The following is a 17743-nucleotide window of genomic DNA, read 5'->3' on the forward strand; positions in this document are numbered from 1 at the left end:
ATATTAATGATGTAGACTGTAATGTGCAGGGCATGATTTCAAAATTTGCAGATGATACGAAGATTAGAAATGTTGTCAACTGTGATGGGGATAGTTTTGAACTTCAAAAGGACATAGACATGTTGATGGATTGGACAGACAAGTGGCATATGAAGTTCAATGCAGGGAAGTGTGAGGTGATTTGTTTTGGCAGGAAAGATATGGTGAGACAGTATAACATAAAGGGAGAGCCTCTAAAAGAGGTGCAGGAACTGAGGAACCTCGGTGTATGTGTATATAGGTAATTGAAGTTGGCAGAGCATGTTGAGAAAGCAGTTAATAAAGCATATAGTATCTTAGGCTTTATTAATAGATGCATTGAGTACAGAGTAAGGAGATCATGTTGCATTTAGGCCTCATCTTGAATACTGCATCCAGTTCTGGGCGCCATACTTGAGGAAGGATGTGAAGGCATTGGAGCGAGTACAGAGGAGACTCACAAGAACGATGCCCAGGATGAAGAACTGTAGCTATGAGGATAGATTGAAGAGGTTGGGACTGTTTTCCTTGGAGAAAAGAAGACTGAGAGAAGACATGATAGAGGAATTCAAATTCCTGAGGGGTATGGACAGGTTAAATAGTGAGAAACTATTCCCACTCAAGAGAACATCAAGAACTAGAGGGCACAGATTCAAAATAATTGGCAAAAGGAGTAAATGTGATGTGAGGAAAAAGTTTTTCACCCAGCGGGTGTTTGGAGTCTGGAACGAACTTCCTGAAAGGGTGCTAGAGGCAGGCTCGATTGAGGTGCCCAAAAGGGAATTGGATTGCTACCTGAAAAGAGAGAATGTGCAAGGTTACACAAATAAGGCAGGGGAGTGGGACTAGGTGGAATGCTCTTTCATTGAGTCAGTACAGACTCGAATGGCCAAATGGCCACCTGCACTGTAAAGATACTGTGATTCTGTGAGAAAGCAGTGAACTGGGCTTAAGAATTACTTTCAGTGATTAATTTCAAAAAACGGCAACGTTTAGGGACGACTACCAAAGAGGGTCAGGGACCGCAGCAGGTATCAGTAAAAACCTGATCAGCACAGGAATATTCCATTAATGCAACAAAAGATTTAAAAATCCAGGCAATCCTCCTCAGGGCTTAAAACAGCTATGGGTTCTAAATTAACCTTGCCAGACTGATTTGGGCACGTGAAAAGGCCAGGTCTAACACAGAATTGGGCACGATGGAGGAAGAGATTTTTAAGATTCAGAAATGCACCTGGACTAAACAATAAGTCAGAGGCTGAACAAGTCAATACATGATTGTCCTCTATTGGAGCAATTGCTGATGATGTGATAGCAAGACAAGGCATTAATGACACATCGGACAAATTCAAACAGGGCTTAAAATTTTTTGACAAGTATTTTAATTTATGGAGTAACAAGATATTAGAAGGACCCAAGTTTAAAAAAAGGGTCCAGAAACCTGGTGAACCAGTTGATACTTTATCATTGATACTTTATCAATGACCTGAATCAATTGGCTGAAGGTTGTGAATATAGGGATCTTAAATCTGAGCTGATATGTTGACCATATCATAGTCTGGGTAACTGATGACACCCTTTCTGACCTACTGAAATCCAAAGCAAACTTAACTTTGGAGAAGGCAATACAGTTATTCAGACAACAGAGGCCCATCAGCAAAATAGAGCCTTACTAAGAGGGGAAGACCATGGTTTGGAAAACCCCCAATGACGGTCTAACTTCTTAAAGAAGAGAATGCCAAAGACACTACTGGGCAAAAAAGACCTAATGGAACAAAAATTCAAGATGTCAGTAAACCATGACATTGCTGTGGTGCCAGAAAAGGCCCACAGGTGTGAACAGTGTCCTTTAAGCACTGCAAAATGCTTTCATTGCAAAAAGTTGAGACACTTTGGAAAGATGTGCAGAACTAAAGTATGAAGACACACAGAGGATCACAAGAGAATCTTTGCAGATAAGGCCATCAATGAAATAGAGGAGTCTCACCAAAAGAGGAACAACAATGCTTCCTAGGGAAGATCAATGATCTAAGATATACTTTCTGGAGTGTGGACATTTGTGTCAATGGGCCCATTACTAATTTCAAATTGGATATAGGGGCAAGTGTCACAGTCCTGTTCGGTAAAGAACCCTGGCTAGTAAAACAATGCCTGAAGTCATCTACAACTCAGTTACATGGCCCAAGAGGGATTAAACTACCAGTCATGGGCATGTAATAAGCAACACTCTAATATAGGAACAAACAGATACTGGAAATATTATTTGCAATCAGGAATTTTCTCTTCTGAGCTGAAACACCATTTTTGACATTAACCTTATCAAAACAGCGTAAGAGGTCAATGAACAGACAGTCATCAATTATGCCAAATTGGAGCCCCTCAAACCATCCAAATGCTCTGATGACTTCAATGGGGTTTTCAGTGCTGATTTTTCGATACTCTTCACGGGGGCCGATAATCCAGCCTTTTGCCAAGAATATGTCCGGGGGACAGAGAGTAAACTTATTTTTACTGAAGTGCTAACAAACCAATTGGACCAAATAGTACCTGAGTGCAACCATAATCCTTCATCATTCTGTGTATCGGCTGAGAAGGTGGAAGATAAAACTCAGGAGAAAGAACACACTGTTACAATACCACATTTATCTGAGAGTGGTGAACCCTTGGTGAGTGCACCCCCACCTATCTATCCACCAAAAGTGGTAGTCCAGGATGCAAGCAGTCAACCAAGTCCAGAATCAGAGAAAGGTAATGTCTACTCTTCCGTGTTGGAGGACACTGACCTTCCTCCCCCACCAGGGTTACTAGAATCTGAGGGACAGCAAGATGTTGATCAAATGCCTTCCTCACAGCTTCTGGTCTTACCTACACAATTACCTCCGAAGGAGGCTGCAACTCAGGATTCCCTAAAACTTCACGAACCAGAGGCTACAAAGAGTCATCGCTCCAGAGATAAAGAACAGTGGATAAAACTATCAAAAGAAATCAGGGTCAACTCAACAAACAAGGATAGGGAACATAGTAAATGTAAAGAAAGGGATAAACCTACAAAATCCAACCATGAGAGAGAAACAATGGATCAGCAGAGATACAACAGCAAGGCGAGGAAGAAGAGGATCAAGTCTAGATCCAGATAAGGGAACCTTCCATTATACAGTTGGAAGAACCAGATGTTGAGAGTCTAACTGACAATGTACCAGATACTGCAACTCTGACTGAAGAGCAAGCAAGTCAAAGCAAGGAAATCCAAGGGAAGACTACTGATCTTCCAAGCCTCACAAAGGACACAATTAAGGAGTGTCGTGAAACCTCCAGACTGATTAAACCTATAAACCTTTGGGGGGGAAGAAGGGGTTCTATGTAAATATAAATATAAAATATATTTGGACAAATGCTTGGGGGGAGATGTAGTATTAGAGTGTTCAGGGTTGAAAGGGTTAATGTGTGGGACTGGAGAAACAGCATCACCCATATGATGATGTAAGAGAGTCATATGGCTAAGAGCCTATAAGGAGAAAGCTTATGGCTTAAACTAAGTAATACCTGCATATCTGAAAATAGTTGTGTTCATACAATAAACCAGTTACTGTTCAGACATACCTATGTCTCTGTAATCATTCCTTAGGCAGTCACAACCAACATACATCACGTCGAGCAGAGTCCTGCATCACAGAGCTGCTTGGGATGAGCCTCGACAAAAACCACTGCATCTCTCTCTAGACCCTCTTTGCAAAAGCACATTCCAGAAGAGGTGAACAACGGTCTCTTCCCCTCCACTGCCACCTTGATGGCAATGTGCAGACGGGGTTAGACTCCAGGCAGGTAAGAAGGATCTGACAACGAGGGCCTTTCTCACTACCAGCCAAGCTACGTCAAGTGACTGTTTCTGTCTTCTCTATGTTCCTCTTTCTGTTGACCATAAGAACCTGATTGTTCTGGTGTTTAAGGTTTTATGCCTTCAGTTGGGTATACTGGGATGTTACTCTTGAACGAGACAGGTGCTAGACAGTTAAATACACATTGTCCATGTGCTTTGAAGCACCGCCCACCTCCTCCTCCAATGATATCCTTTGCAATTTCCAAACCCACAGTTCTTAATCTTCTGGTCTGTCCGCAAGCATGACACAGACCTCCCTGTCACTTGCCATTTCAACACACCACCTCTCATGCCCACATGTCCGTCCTTGGCCTGCTGCAATGTTCCAGTGAAGCTCAACGCAAACTGGAGGAACAGCAATACTCATCTTCCAATTAGGCACTTTGCAGCCTTCCGGAATTAAGATTGAGTTCAACAACTTCAGATCATGAACTTTCTCCTCCATCCCCACCCCCTGTCCGATCCCCCTTTTTCCAATAATTTATATTTTTTAATATATATTTTTTAAAATATATTTTACTTTTCCCACCTATTTCGATTATTTTTAAATGTATTTCCATTCATTGTTTTATCTCCACCTTTTAGCCCATTTCGATCCCTTCCCCCTACCCAACCCCCACCAGGTCTATCTGTCACTTGCTCGTCCTGCTTTCTATCCTTAATGTCACCATTAGCACATTCCATAGCTAATATCACCACCATCAACACCCCTTTGTCCTTTTGCCTATGACATCTTTGGCAATCTCTTCTTTGCCTCCACCTATCACTGGCCCTCTATCCAGCTCTACCTGTCCCACCCCACTCAACCAGCTTATATTTCACCTCATTTCTATTTTTCCTTAGTTCTGATGGAGAGTCATACAGACTTGAAACATTAACTGTATCCCTCTCAGCAGATGCTGTCAGACCTGCTGAGTTTTTCCAGCTATTTTTGTTTTTGTCTTAATCTTCTGTGTCATTTCTTATTCGAATAGGTGCCCGCAAGTCTCGACCATGTATTACAATCCAGACATAACAACTTTTCTTATCAACAGCTTCATCCTGCAGGCAAACACACTGTGCTGATCACCAGGTTGATTGACTTCCTGTCTCCACAGAAAGTATTCGCCATTGACATCATTAGGCCTTTTTGCAAGGCCTGCTCTATCTTTTGGTCAAATCATGCCAGGTTTTGATTGGTCAGGTAAAACTCACAAGACTTGGCCAAGTGTATTTGATTGTGACTGCACCTTTACAGCTCCCCCCTCAAGTATCCAAGATAGTTTTAATCATTTTGGCTACTTCATGCAAAGCTTAAAATAAAAGCAAAAAACGACGGATGCTGGAAATCCAAAACAAAAACAAAAATACCTGGAAAAACTCAGCAGGTCTGGCAGCATCTGCGGAGAGGAACACAGTTAACATTTCGAGTCCGTATGACTCTTCAACAGAACTAAGGAAAAATAGAAAAGAGTTAAAATATGAGCTGGTTTAAGGGGGGGATGGGACAGGTAGAGTTGGATAGAGGCCCAGTGATAGATGGAGATAGCCAAAAGATGTCATAGACAAAATGACAAAGAGGTGTTGAAGCTGGTGATATTATCTAAGGAATGTGCTATTTCCATTATTTTTAAATGTATTTCCACCCATTACCTTTTAGCCTATTTCGATCCCTTCCCTTCACCCCACCCCACCCCCACTAGGGCTATCTGTACCTTGCTTGTCCTGCTTTCTACCCTTAATTAGCACATTCCTTAGGTGATATCGCCACCTTCAACACCTCTTTGTCCTTTTGTCTATGACATCTTTTGGCTATCTCCACCTATCACTGGCCCTCTATCCAGCTCTACCTATCCCGCCTCTCCCCCCCACCTCCCCCCCCACCTTAAACCAGCTTATATTTCACGGAGAATTGTTAGTTAGGTGAGATAACAGCAATGCAAACTGTACTTGATCCGTTCAAAAGAGAGAAAAGTGGGACCATAGCAAAAAGTTAAAGTATTTAACTTAGTTCTGTTGAAGAGTCATATGGACTCGAAACGTTAACTGTGTTCCTCTCCGCAGATGCTGCCAGACCTGCTGAGTTTTTCCAGGTATTTTTATTTTTGTCATGCAAAGCTTAGCCTGCTGAGGATAACAAGCTTAGGGATTCTCCCAGCCACTCGCACAAAGATATAATATTACAAAGCTCGCAATACTCTGGTGATCAATTATTTATACACATACACTTATCCTTGAGAATTCTTGTTGGGGTCTTATAATTTCTACAAAAATTTCACCTCTTTCCATAGCATATGTCGCTGGTCCTTACAACAGGTCATTTGCAACAGGTGTATCACAATTACCAGTTGAACAAGAACCAAAACATGAGAAATGATTCTTACCAGGGGTGTATCTGCATATTTATTCCACTAGAGGGATCAGGGTGTACAAGTCCACAGGTCACTGAAAGTGGCAACGCAGGTGGATAAGGTAGTCAGGAAGGCATATGGCATTCTTGCCTTCATCGGCAGGGGTATTGAGTATAAAAGGTGGGAAGTCATGCTGCAGCTGTATAGAACCTTGGTTAGGCCACACTTGGAACGTTGTGTGCAATTCTGGTCACCACATTACCAGAAGGATATGGAGGCATTGGAGAGGGTGCAGAGGAGGTTTACCAGGATGCTGCCTGGTCTGGAGGTTATTAGCTATGAGGAGAGGTTGAAGAAACTCGGATTGCTCTCACTAGAGTGACGGAGATTGAGGGGCGACTTGATAGAAGTTTACAAAATTATGAGTGGCATGGACAGAGTAGCTAGACAGAAGCTTTTTCCCAGGGTGGAAGAGTCAATTACTAGGGGACATAGATTTAAGGTGAGAGGAGAAAACTTTAGAAGAGATGTGCGGGGCAAGTTTTTTACGCAGAGGGTAGTGAGTGTCTGGAATTCGCTGCCAGAGGAGGGGTGGAAGCAGGTACGATAGTGGCGTTTAACAGGCAGCTTGACAAATACATGAATAGGATGGGAATAGAGAGATACGGACTCCGGAAGTGCAAAATGTTTTAGTTTGACAGGCAATATGATCGGCGCAGGCTTGGAGTGCTGAAGGGCCTGTTCCTGTGCTGTACTTTTCTTTGTTCTTTGTTCTTTGTACCCCACCAAGATGTAGTAGTCATTATTTTGTTAATTTCTTTCCAACTTAAACGGTTGTGCTGTTGCACTTGATAATAATGTTTCTTTGTTCATCCAATCGCCATTTTTAGACTTTCGAAATGTTCCAGCAAAGGTAGGATATCATAACCAAAAGCTTCCACATACTTTTGTAAGTCATGCTTTAATGAATCATGTTATCTGGGCAAATTGCTGGGCGCTTCATCTGTGTTTTTTTATTATTCAATTTTTCTGTAGTGGTTTCATACCATTGAGTGGCTTATGGGGTCATTCCAGAGGGCCATTAAGCGTAAACCACAATGCTGTGAGTCACAGGAGTCATATATACCGTTTCAGGTAAGGACGAAAGATTTCTGCCTCTGAAAGGCATTATGACAATCTGTAGTTTCATGATTATTATTAAAGGGATTAGTGTTTTATTCATTTTATTAATTAATTGAATTTAAATTCCCTCAGCTGCCATGGTGGGATTTATACTATGTATCTGGAGCATTAGTCTGGGTCTCTGGATTATTAGTTCAGTAACATTACCAAAGTGCTCATCTTTAATAGTTGTTAGCCTATCATAAGAATCATAAGAAACAACAGAAGGAATAGGCCATTAGGCCCCGCCATTCAATAAGATCATGGCTCATCTGATTGTGGTCCTAATTCCACTTTCCTGCCCCGGATAACCCTTGTAGATCAAAACTATGACTAACTCAGCTTTGAATATATGCAATGATTCAGCATTCAGTGCTGTCCGGGTAAGAGAATTCCAAAGATTAATGATCCTCTGAGGGGAGAAATCCCTCCTCATCTCTGTCTTAAAAGGGAGATGCCATATTTTTAAACTTTGTCCCCTAGTTCTAGACTTTGGCCTCTGCCAAATGAGTTTAACCCTCTCCCACTGCAGTAGTTAACTTACCTACAGGGATATTGGTCCTAAGCCTGTTGAGATACAATCCATCCAGCTTGGTTGACAGGAAGAGAATTCCTCTGCTTCTATACTTCAAAGGTTCTTCATTGGCTGTAAAATGCTTTAGGAAGTCCCAAGGTCATGAAAGGTGCTATATCATGCCAGTTCTTTCTTGCTTTAAGTCTGCGAGTGATAATACCTCAACCAGCTGTGACCTCCTACGTCAATAGTACAGTACAAAGGTTTCCAACATTGATTTACTTTGATTAAGCTGCCATTTAAAAATTTGCTAAATTGGTGACTTAGCTTTTTGGCAGTAATTATTTACCATTGTGTTAACTTTGTATGGGAATATGCAGAAAGTGGTTTGAGGCACAATCAGAACCCTATGTGTTCAGGAGAATTTTCTACAGAGGTATGTTTCCAGTCCAGCAAGAAAGAAGGTATTACTAGACATGGTTCTTGGGAATGAGGTGGGCCAAGTCGATCAAGGGGAACATATAGGGGCCAGTCATCACTGTATCATGAGATTGGGTTGGCTATGGAAAAGAGCAAGGAATAAAGCAGGATAAGAATAATTAACTGGGGTGGAGGGGGGTGGGGGGGTAGTGGCAGGTGGGGCAGGGGGAAGGTGGTGTGTTGAAGCCAACTTCAAGGGAGTAAGAATGGATCTGGCCCAGAAAAATTGAAGTCAAAGGTTAGCAGGCAAAACTGTAACTGAACAATGGGCTGCCTTTAAAGAAAACATAGTTTGAGCACAAGCAAGGCATATTCCCACGAAGGAGAAAGTTAGCACAAACAAATCCTGAGCTCCCTTGATGACAGAAGAGATAGAGATTAAGGTGAAGAAGTCAAGGTGTGCTTATGACAGATATCAGATGGATAATACAACTGAGAATCAAGCTGAATATAGTAGAATCAGAGAGGAATTAAAAAAACAAATGAAAGAAGCAAGGAGAGATTATGAGGAGATAAAAGCAAAGAAGAGATTGGCAGCTAACATAAAAGGGAATCCCAAAGTATTAGGATTTCCTTTTATTGGGACTTTTATTGGTATTGCGACCCTTGCTTTTCCTGATATATATTAATGATCTAGATCTTGGGGTGCAAGGGACAATTTCAAAGTTTGCGGATGATACGAAGCTGGGAGTGTTGTGAACTGCGAGGACGGCAATGTGGAACTTCAAGAGGACATGCACAAGTTGGTGGACTGGGCAGAAAGGTGTCAGATGAAGTTCAATGCGGAGAAGTGTGAGTTGATGCATTTTGGTAGGAAGAACATGGACAGACAATACAAAATAAGGGGTGAAATTTTGCAAGAGCAAAAAGACTTGGGTGTATATGTGCATAGATCATTGAAGGTGGCAGGAAAGGTGGAGAGAGCAGCTAATAAAGCATATAGTACCGGGCTTTATTAATAGGGACATAGTGTACAAGAGCAGGGAGGTTATGCTGAATTTATATTAGACACTTGTTAGACCTCAGCTGGAGTATTGTGTATCGTTCTGGGTGCCACATTGTAGGAAGGATGTGAACACATTGGAGAGAGTACAGAAAAGGTTGACAAGAATGGTTCCAGGGATGAGAAACTTCAGCTATGAGGATAGGTTGGAGAGGTTGGGACTGTTTACCTTGGAGAGAAGAAAGCTAAGAGGAGATTTGATAGAGATGTTCAAAATCATGAGGGGGCTGGACAGAGTAGATAGGGAGAAGCTGTTCCCACTTGTAAAAGGATCAAGAACAAGAGGGCTCAGATTTAAAGTGATTTGCAAAAGAAGTAAATGTGACATGAGAAAAGACTTTTTCACACAACGAGTGGTTCAGGTCTGGAATGCACTGCCTGGAAATGTGGTGGAGACAGGTTCAATTGAGGCATTCAAGAGGGCATTAGATGATTATTTGAATAGAAACAATGTGCAAGGCCACAGGGGAAAGGCAGGGCAATGGCACTAGGTCATAATGCTTACCTCGAGAGCCGGTGCAGACATGATGGTTCAAATGGCCTCCTTCAGTGCTGTTAAAATTCTGTGATTCTGTGATTCTATGAAGTCTTCTATAGGTATAAAAATAGTAAAAAGGCAGCAAAATTGTAGTCACTGGGAATCAGGGGGAAAAATCTCCACTGGTTGGAGTCAAAGGAAGATGATTGTGGTTGTTGCAATGCATCTTGTATATGGTAAACACTGCTGCTACCATGCCTTGGTGATACGAACATACGAAACAGGAGTAGAAGTAGGCCATTCGGCCCCTCAAGTCTGCTCCACTATTCAGTAAGATCATGGTTGATCTGTTTGTGTTTCGAGTTCTACATTGCCATCTACCCCCAATAACCTTTGATTTCCTTGCCTAATAGGAATCTATCTACATCTGCCTTAAAAATATTCAGTGACCTCACTTCCAACGCCTTCTGAAGCAGAGAATTCTAAAGTCGCACAACCCTCTGAAAGAAAATATTTCTCCTCATCTCTGTCCTAAAAGGCTGACCCCTAATTTTAAAACAGTGTCCCCTAGTTCTGGGCTCACCCACAGGAGGAAACATCCTTTCCATGTCCACCTTGTCAAGACTGGAGAGGATGTTATATACTTCAATCAAGCCACCCCTCACTCTTCTAAACTCCAGTGGAGACAAGGCCAGTCTGTCCAACCTATCCTCATAAGACAACCCACTCATTCCAGGCATCAATCTAGTAAAACAAAAACAGAATTACCTGGAAAAACTCAGCAGGTCTGGCAGCATCGGTGGAGAAGAAATCAGTTAATGTTTCGAGTCCTCATGACCCTTCGGCAGAAGGTCGAGGACTCGAAACGTTAACTGATTTCTTCTCCACCGATGCTGCCAGACCTGCTGAGTTTTTCCAGGTAATTCTGTTTTTGTTTTGGATTTCCAGCATCCGCAGTAGCTTTTAGCTTTTTGTTTTTATCAATCTAGTAAAGCTCCTCTGAACCGCCTCCAACGTATTTACATCCTTCCTTAAATAAAGAGACCAAAACTGCACACAGTACTCAAAATGCGGTCTCACCAATGCCCTGTATAACTGAAACATAACATCCTTACTTTTAGGTTTAGTTCCTTTTATAATAAAGGCTAGCATTCCATTAGCCTTCTTGATTACACGCGGCACCTGCATACGACCTTTTTATGACTCATGCACTAGAACATGTAGATCCCTCTGCACCTCAGAATTCTGCAGTCGTTCTCCGTTTAAGGGTAATACTCCACTTTTTACTCTTCCTGCCAAAGTGAACAATTTCACATTTTCCCACATTATACTCCATCTGCCAGGTGTTTTGCCCACTCACTCAACTTAGCTATATCTGTCAATATCTGGAGTACTATGTCTTGTTCTGGATACCATACTTGAGGAAGGATTGAAGGCATTGGAGAGAGTACAGAGGAGATTCACAAGAATGATTCCTGGCTATGAGGATAGATTGAAGAGGCTGGGACTGTTTTCCATGGAGAAAAGAAGGCTGAGAGGATACTTGATAGAGATATTCAAGATCCTGAGGGGTATGGACAAGGTAAATAGTGAGAAACTTTTCCCACTCATGAGAGCATCAAAAGCTAGAGGGCACAGGTTCAAAATAATTGGCAAAAGGAGTAAATGTGATGTGAGGAAATTTTTTTCATCCAAAGGATGATTGGAGTCTGGAACAAACTTCCTGAGAGGTGATGGAGACAGTTTTGATCGAGGTATTCAAAAGGGAATTGGTTTGCTAGCTGAAAAGAATGTGCAAGGTTACAGGGAAATGGCAGGGAATAAGGACTAGGTAGAATGCTCTTTCAAAAAGCCAGTACAGACTTTATGGGCTGAATGGCCTCCTTCTGTACTGTAGAGATACTGTGATTCTGTGAAATGGTCATTGTTTGGCACATGGTGTGAATGTTTCTTGCCACTTTGCAGCTCAAGCCTGAATGTTGTCTGGATCTTGCTGCATTTGGACATGGACTTCTACAGTCTCTGAGGATTCGTGAATGGCACTGCCCATTATGCAATCATCAGCGAACATCCCCACTTCTGATGTCATGATAGAGGAAGGTCATTGATGAAGCAGCTGAAGATGGTTGAGCCCAGGGCGCTACCCTGAGGAACTCCTGCAGTGATGTCCTGGAGCTGAGATGATTGGCCTCCAACAACCACAACCATCTTCCTTTGTGCTAGGTATGACCTGTCCAGTGGACAGTTTTCCCCTGATTCCCATTGACTTCAATTTTGCTAGGGCTCCTTGATGCCATACCTGGTCAAATTATGCCTTTATGTCAAGGGCAGCCACTCTCACCTCCACTCTTGAGTTCAGCTCTTTTATCTGTGTTTGGACCAAAACCATAATGAGGTCTGGAGCCAAATAGCCCTGGTGGCACCCAAACTGCGCATCAGTGAGTAGCTTTTTGCTGTGTAAGTGTTGCTTGCACGATGGTGGGTATCCTCAGTGCAAAGGTGTGTCTTCATCTCCACAAGGGCTGTGCAGTGGTCACTGCCATGGACAGATGCTTCTGCGACAGGTAGATTCCTGGGGGCAAGGTCCAGTTGGTATTTTCCTCTTGTTGGTTCCCTTGGCACCTGTTGCAGGCCCAGACTGGTAGATATGTTCTTCAGGACTCGGCCAGCTTGGTCCATAGTGGGGCTTTTCTTATTCTTTCATGGGTTGTGGGCATCGCTGGCAAGGCCAGCATTTGTTGCCCATCCGTAATTGCCTTGAACTAGGTGGCTTGATACACCATTTCAGATGGCAGTTAAGCATCAACCACATTGCTGTGGATCTGGAGTCATATGTAGGCCAGACCAGGTAAGGATGGCAGATTTCCTTCCCTAAAGGACATTAGTGAACCAAATAGCACTCTTGGTGATAGGTATTGAAGTCCCCCACCCAGAGTATATTTTGTGCCCTTGCCATCCTTTGCTTTTTCCGAGTGGCATTCAACATGGAAGAGCACTGATCCATCCGTTGAGGTAGTTTTGGGTCTTAGATATTCTACTAGTGTCAGTAGAACTTGCATCCTCTTCAGTGCAACGTATTCCTTTGATTGCCTAACTTATAGGTAAATGAGAGCAACACCCAAGGATTGAATAGAGAATCCAGGTAACAAAAACAGAAATACCTGGAAAAACTCAGCAGGTCAGGCAGCATCGGTGGAGAAGAGCAAAGTTGACGTTTCGAGTCCTCATGACCCTTCAACAGAACTAAGTGGGGTCATGAGGACCCGAAACGTCAACTTTGCTCTTCTCCGCCGATGCTGCCAGAGCTGCTGAGTTTTTCCAGGTATTTCTGTTTTTGTTCTGGATTTCCAGCATCCGCAGTTTTTTGTTTTTATCTGGAGAATCCAGGTAGCTGTGCGTACCATACCACATTTTTAAAAACAAATTGTTCTCAGGATGCCAGGACAGTAAAGAATGAGAAGTAAGCCAGTGTTGGAGAACAGGAGGATGTGCACACAGACATAGGACTGAAAGAAATTGGACAGATGAGAAGGAGTGTGTTCATGGAGGGATTTGAAGGTGAGGAAGGGAAACTTAAAGGCAATTATCTGGGATACTGAAATCTGTAGAATGTGACTTAACAGGATGATAGGGAGGCAGAATTACATCTGATCCTTCTTTAAGTAAGCAAGTGAAATTATGAGGTTCTCACCCACCTGAATACATTCACGTGCTTCCCCTTAAAGAGCTGCCAAAGCTAAAATCTCCACTCGGACAGGCCAAAGGGAGAAGAAATTGGAAATGCTCATTGCTCATAAGCTAAAAACAGATGGTCAGTTTCAAATGGTTATTTCTAAGGCAAATTATGTGCTGGGATGCATAGGTATAGGATGACAAGTCAGAAGAAGTTAAACCACATTGTACAGATTAATTATGAAGCCATACTGGAGTACAGCTTTAAATTTGGCCACCTTACCATAAATGATGTGAATGCATTAGAAATTATTCAGAGGAGAGTGCGCAAAATGAGTCCTCCTCTTAGGAGGCAAACTTATTAAGAACTGACATAAAATGACTGGGGTGAGATATAAGCCTTTAATCAAAGATTCAGATCAGGCTGAAGTATGCAAGCTATTTAACTTTGATGATGAGCAAAGGATTACAGGGTAAAAGGACAAAATTCACAAATCTTTAATTTAAAACAGTCCAAGTTCCCACCAATATTTTATCATCAACAACATCATATTAATAAAGCTCCTTTAAATGGTCTTAGGGTTGAATATGACATCAAGGATGCAAAAAATCTGGTGCAGTTTTAGATAGTTGCCAGAGAGAGGGATGGAGGCAATAGGTAGGAAATGGAGTTTGTAGCAGGGGTTGAAGATAATAGCTTTGGCCTTTCCACCCCGTGCTGGGGCCAGTGTCCTGGCGAACTGAATAACTAGGGATGTAGAGAGGGCTTTAAACTAAATAGAGGAGGGGAGGGTTCTGGAAAGGGGATACATAGGCTTACAAAGCAAAAGGATATGGCAGCATTGCAGGGCAGCTACTTAGGTAGTGATACCCAGAGTGTGACAGGAAGGGACAGAGTGTACAAACATAAAAAAAAAGCAGCAAATAGCATCGAAGGGGGGGAAAAGATGGTAAAAAGACAAAATTAACAGCACTTAAATGCACATAGCATTCAGAACAAAATAAATGAATTAACGGCACAAATAGAGGTTAATGGGTATGATCTTATGAATGGGTATGATTACGGAGATGTGGTTACAAGGAGATCAAAGCTGGGAACTAAATATTCAGGGGTATGTGACTTTTTGAAAGGACAGGTAGAAAGGAAAGGGTGGTGGGGTAGCTTTGTAAGTACAAGATAGAACAAGTACAATAGCAAGAAATGATCTTTGATTGGAAGATGTAGAATCCACATGGGTGGAGGTAAGAAATAACAAGGGGAAGAAGACACTGGTGGGAGTAGTCTATAGGCCCCCAAACAGTAGCTATACTGTAGGACACGGAATAAATCAGGAGATAATAAGGGCATGTAAAAAAGGCAGTACATTAATCATGGGTGACTTTAATCTTCATGTAAATTGGGAAAATTAAATTGGCAGAGGTAGCCACGAGCAAGAATTCATAGAGTGTATTCAGAGCAGTTTCCTAGAACAATATGCTGTGGATCCAACCAGGGATCAGGCTATTTTGGATCTGGTAATGTGTAACGAGGCAGGTTTAATGAATGATCCCAGAGTAAAAGATCCCTAGGAAACAGTGACCCTAATAGGGTAGAATTTAGCGTTCAGTTTGAGTGAGAAACTTAGGCCGGAAACAACTGTGCTAAGCTTAAATAAGAGTAATTACAAAGGAGTGAGGGCAGAGTTGGCTGGAGTGGATTGGGAGAGGATTTTAGCAGAAAAACCAGATGCTGAACAATGGCAGACGTTTAATAAAATAGTTCATGACCCACAATAAAGATAAACCCCAGTGAGGGCGAAGGATTCAAGGAAGGAGATAAACCAACCATGGTTAACCATGGAAGTTAAGGATAGTGTCAAATTAAAAGAAAAGACATACAATGCGGCAAAGATTAGTGGTAAGCCAAGGGATTGGGAAAGTTTTAAAAATCAACAAAAGATGACCAAAAAAAAATGAGGGAGAAAATAAAGTTTGAGGGTAAACTAGTAAGTAATATAAAAATGGACTGTAAGAGCTTCTTTAAATGTATAAAATCTTCACAGTAGAAGACACTAATAGCATTCCAAAACTAAATAATCAAAGGGCAAAAGCGGGGGAGGAAATAAATACAATAACTATCACTAGAGAAAAAGGACTAGGGAAACTAATGGGCTAAAGGCCGATACATTCCCTGGACCTGCTGGGTTGTATCTTAGGACATTAAAGGAAGTAGCTACATAGATAGTGGATGCACTGGTAGTAAACTTCCAATAATCCTTAGATTTTGGAAAAGTCCCAGAGGATTGGAAAACTGCCAATGTAACACCCTTATTCAAAAAGGGAGACAAAAAACAGGTATCTATAGGCCAGTTAGCTTAACATCCATCATTGGGAAAATGTTAGAGTCTATTCTAAAGGATGTAATAGCAGAGCATTTAGAATTACATATTCTAATCAAGCAGAGTCAGCATGGCTTCGTGAAGGGGAAACCATGCCTGACAAATTTATTAGAATTCTTTGAGGAGGTAACAAGCAGGATAGATAAAGGGGAGCCAGTAGATGTAATATATTTGGCTTTCCAAAAGGTGCTTGATAAGGTACCGCACATAAGGCTACTTAATGAGATAAGAGCCCATGGTGTTGGGGGTAGTGGGGGTAGTATATTAACATGGATAGAGGATTGGCTAACTAATAGAAGACAGAGAGCTGTGATAAGGGGGGGATTTTCAGGATGGCAACCTGGAGTGGAGTGTCACAGGGATCAGTGCTGGGGTCTCAATTATTTAGAATATATATTAATGATTTAGATGAGGGAAGTGAATGTACAATCACCAAATTTGCCGCTGATACAAAATAGGTGGGAATGCAAGTAGTGAGGATGACACAAGGAATCTATTGAGGGATATGGACAGGTTAAGTGAGTCGGCAAAAAAGTGGCAGTTGGAATATAATATGGGAAAATGAGAGGTTATGCACTTTGGCAGGAAGAATAGAGGAGCTGAATATTATTTAAATGGAGAAAGACTGCAGAAGACTGCAACACAGAGGGATTTGGGAGTCCTCGTGCATGAATCCCAAAAAGCTAACATACAAGTTCAGCAGGTAATAGGGAGGGCAAATGGAATGTTGGCCTTTATTTCAAAGAGTATAGTTTTAGCAAGACTTCCCTATTTTTATACTCCAAACTATACAAGGCACTAGTTAGACCACATCTAGAATACTGTGAACAGTTTTGGTCCCCATATCTAAGGAAAGATGTACTGGCATTGGAGGCAATCCAGAGAAGGTTCACTAGGTTAATTCTGGGTATGGAGGGATTTTCTTATGAGAAGAGGTTAAGTAGGTTGGGCCTGTACTCATTGGAATTTAGAAGAATGAGAGGCGACCTTATTGAAACATGTAAGATTCTTAGGTGGCTTGACAGGGCAGAAGCTGAGAGGTTGGTTCCCCTTGTGGAAGAATCTAGGAACAGAGGGCATAATCTCAGAGTAAAGGGTCGACCATTTAAAATAGAGATGAGGAGGAATTTCTTCTCTGAGGGTAGTTAATCTGTGGAATTCTTTACTGTAGAGGGCTGTAGAGGCTAGGTCATTAAGTATATTCAAGGCTGAGATAGCCAGATTTTTAATTAGTAAGGGAATCAAGGGTGATGAGGAAAAGACAGGAAAGTGGAGTTGAGGATTATCAGATCAGCCATGATCTCATTAAATGGTGGAGCAGATTCGATAGGTCGAATGACCTACTTCTCCTACATTTTATGGTCTTATGGTCAAGGTAAAGTTGGAGGAAATTTCTGCTCATCCAGCACTGACTGACAGACAAGCAGTCTGATAGAGACAGTGGAGGATTCGAGAGAATTGGTGGTAAGGTAGAGCTGGGTGTCATTAGTGTACATGTGAAAACTAACACTGTTTTCAGATGTTGTCGCTAGGTGATAGCATTTAGATGAGAAATTGGAGGGAGCCAAGGATAGATCCTCAGGGGACACCAGAGATAATGTTGCAGGCGTGGCAAGAGGAGCCATTGAAATCGATACTCTAATGTGAGAAAGGAATTGAATTAGGTGAGTGCAGTCCCACTCAGCTGGATGACAATGGAGTGGCATTGGAGGAGGATAGTATGATCAACTGTGTCAAAGGCTGAAGACTGGACGAGAAGGATGAGAAGAGATAGTTTACTTTTAGTATAGTCACATAGAAAATCAATTGTGACTATGAATGGGCAGTTTTTG

The sequence above is a fragment of the Cetorhinus maximus genome, chromosome 1, assembly GCF_964194155.1.
Source record: "Cetorhinus maximus chromosome 1, sCetMax3.hap1.1, whole genome shotgun sequence".
NCBI classification, from domain to species: domain Eukaryota; kingdom Metazoa; phylum Chordata; class Chondrichthyes; order Lamniformes; family Cetorhinidae; genus Cetorhinus; species Cetorhinus maximus.